This window comes from Rhinolophus hipposideros (assembly GCF_964194185.1).
Source record: "Rhinolophus hipposideros genome assembly, chromosome: 16".
NCBI lineage: Eukaryota > Metazoa > Chordata > Mammalia > Chiroptera > Rhinolophidae > Rhinolophus > Rhinolophus hipposideros.
This window is the reverse complement of record NC_138062.1, coordinates 46,081,813-46,093,371: the sequence shown is the minus strand read 5'-3', so window position 1 is coordinate 46,093,371 and position 11,559 is coordinate 46,081,813. Positions and strand designations below refer to the sequence as shown.

General features: G+C 38.7%; 1 pseudogene across 1 annotated transcript; it reads left to right on the top strand.

Annotated features, from left to right (window-relative positions):
* The first annotated feature begins 9,966 nt into the window (after positions 1-9,966).
* LOC308508698 (large ribosomal subunit protein uL18-like) lies at positions 9,967-10,847 on the top strand (annotated as a pseudogene). Its single transcript has one exon. The product of its transcript is annotated as a large ribosomal subunit protein uL18-like (transcript).
* The last annotated feature ends 712 nt before the right edge of the window (positions 10,848-11,559 follow it).

Below are 11,559 nucleotides of genomic sequence, written 5' to 3'. Positions count from 1 at the left end.
AAAGGTTCTGTAGTAGGAGAAAGCCAGGAGGGTATACTTGAAAGATTGACAACTTCTTTCAGATCCTGTATGAGGTATGATCAAAAAATATGGTGAATGTTTAAATAAAAAATGTATTACAGTAAAAGGCACATTGCCATTGATCCCCTTCAAAATACTCCCCGTGGCTTTGAACAAGTTTATGCCCTCAGTCTTGCCACTTTCTGAAGCAGCTCTGGAAGTCCTCTTTGGTGAGTGTCTTTAGTTGCACTGTCATGGCTGCCTCAATGTCCTGAATTGATTCAAAACATTTCCCTTTCATGGTCATTTTGACTTTGGGAAAGAGCCAGAAGTCGCACGGTGCCAGATTTGGTGAATAAGGTGGATGAGGACACACCATAATGTTTTTATTTGACAGAAATTTCCATATACCAGAAGTGATGTGTGACACAGAGCATTGTCATGATGGAGGATGAAGTAAAGACACTCACGAAAGAGGACTTCCAGAACTGCCTTAGAAAGTAGCAAGAATGATGGGATAAGCGTGTTCAAAGTGAGGGAGAGTATTTCAAAGGGGATTAATGGCAATGTGTCTTTTACTGTAATCAATTTTTTTTATTTAACCACTCACCATATTTTGGGATCACATCTCCTATCTATCACTCATTAGCTTTGTAGCCTTAGTTAAGATTCCAAACTCCAGTTTCATGATTTACAAATTAGGGTAAATTCTATCTACGACACAGAATGATAAAGTAAGGTAATACATGTAGAATGCTTCACTTGCAGTAAGTGCTCAACAAATGTCTGCCATTATTTTCAGTCTTACTATTTGAAAGTCTGGGTAAAACCATAATAAATGGCAAATAGGCATTTTATTATCCAATATGGTCTATTTTTCAGCCAGAAATGTATCTGATTTCTGAATCACATAATACAGAAATGTATTATGACTTCTGTATTCTTCATTTTAAAAACTAATTGCATGGTGATTCACAGCCATAAAAAGTGTACTTAACCTACTATTATTGAAGGATTACTCTATTCCAAGCACTTGGAGTAACTTACCATATTCTCTTTTGATCCTCCTGGCAAAACTAGCTTTGTGTTTGTTTTACTAAGGCAGAAACTAAAGCACCAAAAAGCTTAAACAACCTACTTAAAGTTACACAGCTTATACGTAGCAGACCTGGCACTCAACCCCAAGCAGTCTGCCTCATGGGCCCACGCTCTCAGCAACTGTTGCCTCCCTGACTACTTACTGTCACCAGCACACACTAAGTGCCCAGAATGCTTTTGTTCCCAGTGAGGGAGCAATGTATGTTGTCACAAGTTGATGACAACTGCCCTCATACTTGTGCTGCTTCAACACAAACAGCACAAAGTCATTTTCAATGATAAAGATCACACCGCATTTTTACATGAGAGTCTTTAGGAAATATCAGGAAATATTCTAGGTTTCTACCTACTTTAATGTTGCATTTGTAACATTAAAAAGTTGAAAGGATAGTTCAACATTTCCTTTCCTAGAACTATCAAAGGAAAGCTTCCTTCTCACTCTAAGAAACTAAGAAACCGTTCCTCCATTTTTCACTGGATCAGTGAGCGGATCAGTGTATTAGTGGTGCCATTGAGGGGAGAAAGTTCTCCTCCCCCTCTCCACCCAGCTAACTTACTCATCTTTCAGATCTCTGCTGAAACATCACTTCCTCGGAAAAGACTTCCTGTTCCCCCTCACACACTCCTGACTAAGTCACTCACTCATCAAGCTTCCCGTACCATCTAAATGATGTCAATTCCCAAATTTATACATCCAACCCAGTCTAAGTGAAACAAAATATTTATCTTTGGATGACTAACAGACTCTTCAAGCTTGACATGCCCTAAACTGAACTCCTGATCTTTGCCCCCAAAATCTGCTCCACCCTCAGCCCTCCCCATATCAACGAATGCCTCCTCTACCCTTCAGCTGGTCAGGCCAAATGCCTGGCAGTCATCCATGACTCCTCTCTTTATCTCATCAGTCCCATCCAATCCATCAGGAAATCCTGTTGGCTCTACCTTCAAAATCCTGCCTGAATTCTACCACTTCTCAATACCTCTGCTACTACCACCCAGGTCCAAGCTCCTGTTATCTTTTCCTGGATGGTTGGTCTCCTGGCTTCTCTCTTTGACCCCTTAAAACATTTTTTTAACACAACAGCTGAAGTGATCCTCTCATAATTAAGATGATGTCTCATCTCTGCTCAGAACCCTCTGTGGCTCCCTGACTCAATCCAAGTTGACATTACAATGGCTTACGTGGTCTGTTCCTCTCCCTCTCTTAGCAAGTCCCTACGCCTCTGTTCATTCCTGTCCAGCCATGTTAGCCTCCATGCATTTCCTTCCACTTAACAGATATAGTTCTGCTCTGGAGCCTTTGGATTTGCTACTCTCTGCCTACAGCTCTTTCCTTCATTTCTTTCGAGCTTTCAGGCATACATCACCCTCTCAGTGAGGCCCTCTGCGATTGCACTATTTAAAATCATGGATTCTTCCTTAGTGTGGCTTCTTTCCCTTTCCTGCTTTATATTTCTCCATAACACTTTCCTTCCAATGTAATACAAAGTTAACTTATTTTGTTAGTTGTCGGCATCCCTACACAAAATTAAAAAAAAAAAAAAAGGGGTCTTCACATGGACAGGAATCTTTCTGTTTAATTCCCTAATGAATCATTAGCACCCAGAACAGTACCTGGCACCCAGTAAGCAGTCAATCTGTCTGTGTTGGATGAATCGAGTCAGCCCACTTTTTATATAATCACGTGGTAGCGAAACTTTTTGCAGGCTTTCTCAAAATTGTAATTGATCACTTTTGTTCATGGTGAGATTGTTTACTTAATTGCTCTCTCCTCTGCTGGATGATGAGCAACAGGAAGACGGAGACGATGTCTTCCCCCCAACCAAATAGCAGAATGCCCATTACTTAGCAAATGTTCACTTACATTTGTTGAATGAATCAACTAAATGAAGAAGCCGCTAACATTAGGCTCTAATGCAGGCTCCACATTCCTGACAGTGTTACAAACAGCTTACCTGCTCCGAGAAGTGTCCTGATGAGACAACAGAGGAGTTCTATGTACATTAGGAAGAGACTGGAAACCTAGATGAGAACAACTAGATGACAAAGACCTAAGTCAAATACACAGATGGTTATATTGCAGTACATCTGGGCAGGGTTGTTTGTGTGTAAGGGGTTATTGGGAGGGAGTGGGGTTTTTTTTTCTTATGACTAAAACAGAGTCATCTTTCCTCAAAGGCTTGCTTGCATCTGAGAGGTATCAAAATTTCTTCTGAGAAAAAGAAAGAAGAATGTTACAAGATTATTTCAGCTTATTCCAAATAGAAAAACCTAGTTACAAGCCTCAATTGTCTGAGGGCTAAAGAAAAAAACAAAAAAACTACAACAATTTTTCACTCTTGAGAATGAGTGGTTTTGCACTTTTATTTTTTTTAAATTACCTATATACACATAGTTTACTCCTAGTACACAGTTACCCTGTCTAGAGAGTTTTCTTTAAACTTGCATAGCATAAAAATACATTAAACTGGCTTTGAAGTGGGGAGAATGGGTTTCCTAGTTTTTTCACTGGTGCTATACTGCCATCTGCTGACCATGAGATGTATGACTCACCTGCATAATTGAAAGGCACTTACCCGGGGCAAAAATCTCAAAGTAGCTGACCCAGCCCATCCAAGTCCCTTTCCATTAGACACCTCTTCCCAGACAACCTGCTGTATCAGAGTGCCCCTCTAGATAATGCTGACGTGTTCCTGACGTGTTGCAGCATGAAAAAGGTATTTTTATATTTGTCTTCCCTCTACCAGATAGGCAAATTTTATGTGCCTTATAAATCACTTTAGTTGGACTCATGAAGTAAATGCCCTATTGGGGGGATGCAATCCATTCATGTTTCTTCTACTTCTGACTTTGAAGGAATCAGGGGATGTTTCAGGTCAGGTGGACCTTAAACACTTCTCATCTACTTCAATCCAGAGAAACAGCGACAGCCATTGTGGTAAAAGACAAGCACAAGACAACCTCTTGTGTCTGTGATCACAAATACGGAGGGTGCCAAAAAAATGTACACATATTTTAAGAAAGGAAAAAAAACTGTATTAAAATTATAATACACAATATATACCGATAACAAAAGATGACTACAAGTCACATGTGACTGCTGCAATAACAACAGGTGCTCAAAGTGGTGACCATCAGCGTCCAGACATTTCTGATGATGGCGAACTACTGCCTGAGCCACGTTGACCAAAGTGACACCTTTCTTAGAATGTGTATACATGTTTTTGGCACCCTCTGTCCCTGTGGATATTTTTTGGCATCAACTGTAATCATAAAATTCCCAACTTATACAAAATTAAGTGTCAGCAGACACTTAAGCCTGTGGAAATGCCTAGCTTTTGCAGATAGCAACAAAAAATAGTCTTCCACATTACAATACGCTGTAGCTCACGCCACAAGATTATAAAATCTATAGAGAACGATGTCTCTGTCAAATAAGCCCAAACTTCTCGTTTATTTGCCTTTCATTTCTCACTGCACTTACTTTGTAGGCTAAAGATGACTTGTCTGTTTGATTCATTTCATCTTTTTCTCAACAATGTCCTCATTCATTTCTAAAGATAACATAGAAAGAAAAAATACATGACACAGACGGGAATACACTCACTTGCTCTTCACGTAAACAAAAAGGGATTGGTGTGCTCCTGTAAGATCATGCTGTCTGGCTGACATCTGGAATGGATCCATCTAAACAATAAGGAGGTTTTCAAATTTAATCTTTCAAGGGAAACCTTTGCCCAAGATTGGGCACATGTTTACAACAAGAAACAGAATGGCAGTGCAGGCCTTAAAATCTAGTAATCTACTGATGAAGCAAGGATTTCTCTTATTTTTATTCAAAGGAATGAAATGTGTGTTTGTCAGGAGAAGGATCATTAGATAGGATGCATGCTGTAACAAAATACCAGTCAACTGGGTGACTTACAAACAACAGACATTTATTTCTCACAGTGCTGGAGGCTGGTCAGTCCAAGATCAAGAAACCAGTAGACCCAGTGTCTAGTGAGAGCCCACTTTCTGGTTCATAGATGGCCTTCTTCTCACTGTGTCCTCACATAGCTGAAGGGACAAGGGAGCTCTCTGAGAACACTTATTTATAAGGACACTAACCCCATTCGTGAGGGCTTCACCCTCGTTTCCTAATCACCTCCCAAAGGCCCCATCTCCTAATGTCATTCCCCTGGGCATTAGGACTTAATGTATCAATTTTGGGGGAAATATTCAGTCTATAACACAGGTGCACAAGATACTTGTATAAGAAGGGACAGTTAACAAGGTAATTATAGAAACTCCAAAAGCAGAGACTAAATCTTCTCTGCTTAAAGAAATAATTTATTAGTAAATAATAAGTAATTAATGGATTATTATTTGCCTTGTGTTGATAGCAAAATTTTAAAATAAAGTTGATTTTATTATTTGCTGCGGACATTATTGCTGTATCATTAGCATTCATGCCCTTTTTTGGAGTGTTGGAGAAGAACACAGGTATTTAAAGTGTTTTCCTCCATGTTCTACTCCTGCTGTGACTAAAATAGTAAGGAAACCTCTTCTACATACGTACAATCTATGTTTGCACTTTAGAGCATTTTCTCTCCATCCATGCTGTGTCCTTTAATTACCTGTGAAAAGGCATCCTAATCAAATAGAACTAACTATAGGAGTCTTTTTCCAATTCTATGTATAATTATAAATATTTTGTAGTAAAGGCATAGAGATTTAAAAGCACAAAATAGGCTTGAAAAATGGTGCAAAACCAGTGGACTAGAATGGAAGGCTTGTATTGAAAAGGAAGGAATAACAGACTGTGAAGGATTTTGCAGGCCAGGCCAAATAGCATGAACTTGATCCTCTAAACAGGTGACTTTCAACTCCATGGCTAATCAAAACACTATGTAGTTCTTTCTATTTCTTTTCATAATATTTATTTTTAATTTTCAATTAACATTCAAAGAAAATATGAGACTTTGATATTTTTCCAAAAGGACATTATTAAGTTGAGAAACAGTACAGACCCAGGAATAGGTCGTCATTTTAGCTTTTAAAGAGACATGTCTCAGGAAAACTATTTTAGCTGCAATAAGATAGATGAGAATGAAGTCAGGGAGACTAACTGGGGGCCATTGAAAAAGTTCATATATCAAGGGCCAAAAGGCAAGGCCGGAGTGGCAGTATTTAAATGGGAAGAAAAGAAATGTGATAGGCATTTAGAAAACATTGATTTTTAAATGTGCATTTTCCTGGTGGATGCTATATAAAGCACATATAGAAGCCAGCACATAGTAGGTAGCTATAGTAGGCAAGTTTTGAAATGGGCCCCAATTGTTCCCCACCTCCTGGTGTTCATGCCTGTGTGTCGGGGGGGTGGGGTTGCAGGCGGTGGTTGGGGTTGGACGTAGTAACTTGCATATCGTGAATAGAATACAGCAAAAATGATGAGACATCACCAATAGCCAACAAAGAACTGAGATCCTCAGTCCAACAACTCCTGAGAAACTAAATCCTGCCGTCAATTAGCTGATAAGCACAAGGCAGATCCTCCCCCACTGAACTTCCAGATAAGGCCACAGACCTGCTGACACGGTGACTGCAGCCTCAAGAGACGCTGAAGCAGAGGACCCAGGTAGGCTGTGGCCAATTTCCTGACTCACAAAAACTATGAGGTATTAATAGTTTTGGGGAGTGCTGTTTTAAGCCACTAAGTTTTGGGTAACTTATTATGCAGCAACAGATAACTGATAAAGTATCTCATAATATCTGTTGCTGAATGAATATAAAATAAGTAAATATTAACCATAATTAGTTATATGGAAGACACATAAATGCCTTTTAAAAGTCATCAATGATAAGACATGTCTTTAGAATCTGGTAACTCTTCAGAGAGAAGGATTTTTTACCCTCGAATTTATCAATAAGCTATTAGGTATTTCTGAGACTCCTGAATTGACCTGTTCCTCAGAGAAAAATCTACCATTTAGTTTGAAATCTATCAGTGTGCACGTGTAGCTGGTATCTGATCTTGGTTCCTAGAATCTTTGGTAAACATACTGTGATAGTTGCAAACATGGCCACATGCACGTACATATACACACAGTCTCCAGGGTGTGCAAACATATACACAGAGACATGGTTGAACAACTGAACATATGGCCTCTGCTAATAAAAGATGTTTGTATATCTACATGCACATATTCACTACAGTGAAGAAGCACACACAGAATCATCAGAGCCCAGCATGTGTACCTCGGTACACACAGACACACAGACATGAAAGAAGAGTCATAATCCCAGAGGAAAAAGTCAATTCATTATTCCAGATTAACATTTCTCAAACAGTTCTGTGGATGTCAACAGATGTTACGTGAAAAAAAGATACAAGATCAAGAAAGTTTGGGAAACACTGTATTAAAGTGTCAAATGTCTATTTTTATTATGTATCTTCAGAAACACTACTCGATGAAAAGATCTTTTAATAAATAAATAATAAAAATATATAATATTGTAAGTCAACTATAGTTAAAATTTTTTTTAAAAAATAACACTGCTCTACAACTGTTTCCATGGGACTGAGAGAGAGAGGTAAAAATCAAAGACATGTTCAAGAATTAGGCATTTCACTTTGATTCTTCAGGTCCAAATACAAGCAAGGATTAATCCCATTATTGTACTGAGTATCATATGATGTAGAACTCTTTTTTTAACTATAAATGGGAAGAGAAGCAAGCAATGGCCAGCTTCCCCATCCATAGATGTGTAACAACCTTTTAGCAAAGCAAACTTTGCCTCTGACAGTTGAGAATGTAATAACTCTATCCTCTCTCACTAAAGCAATGGTTGTTCTACAGCCTGATGTAATTACTTCCACTAGGGCTTTCGCTGTTCCCAAGCCCAGTTTATGACCACTCCTGAATATTTCCACAACACTTTTCACAAATCTCAGTTATAGAAACCACCATCCTGTATTGTTCCAAATTTGAGACCTATAAGACCCGTAATCTCCTAGAGCCATGGACAGTCTCTTGCCTAGCACCTGAAGACAACCTAATAAACATTTTTTGGATGAAAGAAAGAGAGAAAAATTAAAATCAGCTGGAATGACTTAGTTTTCACATCAAGAGGCTCTTTCCAAGAAAAAAAAACTGTTAAAACAGAAATAGATACTCTCCTAGTAAGATGGTGAGATCATGAAACACAAATATTAAGTGACCTTAAAAATCTTAACCTTGGATGCCCTAGAAATCTGCAGGTGTGAATTTGTCTGCATCATTTGCCTTTCAGCATGTGGCAGTTTCCATATGTCATCCTTAGTCACAAAAGAACTGTCATTGCCCTTCTAAGAAACACACAAGAATTTTTTCACCCTTATGTACCTTACTTTCTCAGAATAACTAAGACTGTACTTAGAAAACCTCCCTCTTCCCCACTTCCTCCAGCCCACAAGTTTAATTCAAAAACTGAAAAACATAAAACTGATTGTTTTTCATTTTCACATAACCTAAATATACACAATATGTAATCCAACTTTCAGATGTTTACAAATGAAGAATAATGCAGTCAACTCTTTCATCTTTGAGTAGTTCTCCCCCTTTTTAATTAAAATATTGGTTAAGACTCCTTTACTCATCTATAAGGCAGCATGGGGCGAGATGACAATAAACCAGAACTATGAGAACTAAAGATGAAATAAACTATAACTATTCTACAAACAGAATTAAGTAGTCAAAAAGAATTATGAGAAAGATTTGGATGAATTGGCTGCTTTTACAAAAGTTCAAAGTCAGCACTTGAATCTTTGTATTCACTGTAGGGAACCTTGGGATGGTACACACAAATTTCTGGGAAAAGCAACAATTTGAAACTACGAAATACCCTTATTATCACCAGCAGAAGCTATCTGCCAATGAAGAAAGACCAGGAAACTCATCTGTCTCAGATCCTTCACTGACAACAGGCAGAAGCCATTTGCTGCTGTTGGAGGGGGAATATAAGCAAGAAATCCACCTAAGACTGTGCACTGATACGAGGTAGTGCTCCTCTGCCCCTGAGAAGACACAGAAAGATCACCTGTACTCCCAACCCCGTACCAAGGATTTTGCCATTGAAGAGAATAAGGACTTTTGAAAAAAATTATATCCCTGAGATTTAGACACATAGTCTCCCTAAGAAGCTGGAGCAGGAAAACCAAGCAGCCTTCCTCTCTCCACTACAAGTCTTACACCAAATACCAAAGAATAATGGTACACTGTTTGCAGAGGACAGGGACAGAGAGACCTCCTTCAGGGCTGTCATGCAAGAGCTGCTGAAATCAGAGATGCTGAAAGAAAGTCTGGTGCTCTAGGTCTCATCCAAAGTACAAGGCAGCAGCAGTACCCCACTAGAGGAATTTAGCCCCAGTAAATATCAACTGCAGTCTAGACTGACTTGGCTTCTCCCCACACATACACATTAATGGCTTTATAGAAGAAGCATGCCCGTTTCTGGGCATAAAAAAACATTTACTTCCATCTCTCCAGTTCTTTTACACATAATTCTCAGCATTGAATAAAAAAAACCACACAACATCCAAAAATAATAATATGACCCAATATCAAGATATAAAGCAGTGACATTGTCAAGAGATAAAAGAGCCAACAAAATCACACCTCTAAATGGCCTAAGTTGTTGGCAATATCAGACGGAGACTTCAAACTAGCAATGATTAATGTTTTAAATAATCTAGGCAGAAAAGTGGACAATATGTGTAAACAGATGAAGAATTTCAACAGAGATGGAAACTCTTTTTATAAAAAAGAGCCAAAAATAATAGTGTGTGGCCTTTTCTCCCCTGGAGCAGTGCTGGGTCTGCAGGCTTGCGGGTTTCTGTTCTGCAGGATGGGGTTTGTTGCAGTCAAGAATAAGGCCTACTTCAAGAGATACCAAGTGAGATTTAGAACACAGTGAAAGGGTAAAACTGATTTCTATGCCCAGAAACGCTTGGTAATCCAGGATAAAAATAAATACAACACACCCAAGCATAGGATGATAGTTCATGTAACCAACAGAGATATCATTTGTCAGATTGCTTATGCCCATATAGAAGGAGATACGTTAGTTCGTGCAGCTTATGCTCATGAACTGCCAAGTATGGTGTAAAGTTGGCCTGACAAATTATGCTGCAGCATATTGTACTGGCCTGTTGCTGGCCCACAGTCTTCTCAGTAAGTTTGGCATGGACAAGGTTTGTGAAAATCAAGTGGAAGTGTCTGGAGATGAATATAATGTGGAAAGCATTGATGGCAACCTATTTGGGTATAGGGCTTGCCAGCACTACTACTGGAAATAAAGTTTTGGAGAGGCCTTGACGGGAGCTGCAGACGGAGGCGTGTCTATCCCTCCCAGTACCAAACGATTCCCCTGGTTATGATTTGGAAAGCAAGGAATTCAATGCAGAAGTACATCAGAAACACATCATGGGGCAGAACATTGTAGATTATACTCGTATGCATTGCCTAATGGAAGAAGATAAAGAGGCTTGCAAGAAACAATTTTGTCAATACATAAAGGACAACGTAACTCCGGACATGATGGAGGAGATGTATAAGAAAGTTCATGGTGCTTTACAAGAGAATCCAGCCTATGAGAAGAAGCATAAGAAAGATGTTAAAAAGAAGAGGTGGAACCATCTCAAAATGTCTCTTGCCCTGAAGAAAGATCAGGTAGAGCAGAAGAAGGCAAGCGTCCTCAGAGCTCAGGAATGGACTGCTGAGAGCTAATAAACCCAACAACAGTTTTGTGTGAAGATTTTTCATATAAAAACAATAATAAACTTATTGACCAAGGAGCTAAATAAAAATGAGCCAAATGGAAATGCATTAAGTGAAAAACACTATCGCAAAGATGAAGAATTCCTTCAGTGAGCTGAACGTAACAGAGGAAAAAAGAAATTGACTTGAAGATAGGTCAGTAAAAATAATCCAAGCTGGAACAGAATGAGGAAAAAGAGAAAATTGAAAGGAAAAGAGCATCTAAGGTTTTTGAGACAGTATTTAATGGTCTAAAAGGACATGTAATTGGAGTCCCAGAAGAGAAAGAAAGAAAATCATGGGCAGAAGAATTATTTGAAAATATAATGGCCAACAATTTTGTGAAATTAATACAAGACAACAGGTCACAAAGAAGCTCAGTGAATTCCAAGCAAGATAATACAAAGAAAATCTCTATTAAAAAAGATAGCAAACACTGCTCTCTTTCTCTCTCTCATGGGTTTGTTTTAAAAACAATAATATGTGTGTGTGTGTGTGTGTGTGTGTGTGTGTGTGTGTGTGTGTGTGTGTATATATATATATATATCAAATCTTTTCAATGGTTTATGGATATTGTTGGGATTACAACCAAAGCTAACTTTTCATGTGTGGTTCAAGACTGTTTCAAGATCACTCTGAAGATTAGAGCAAGGGAACTAATAATTCAGGAGCCCCTACTATT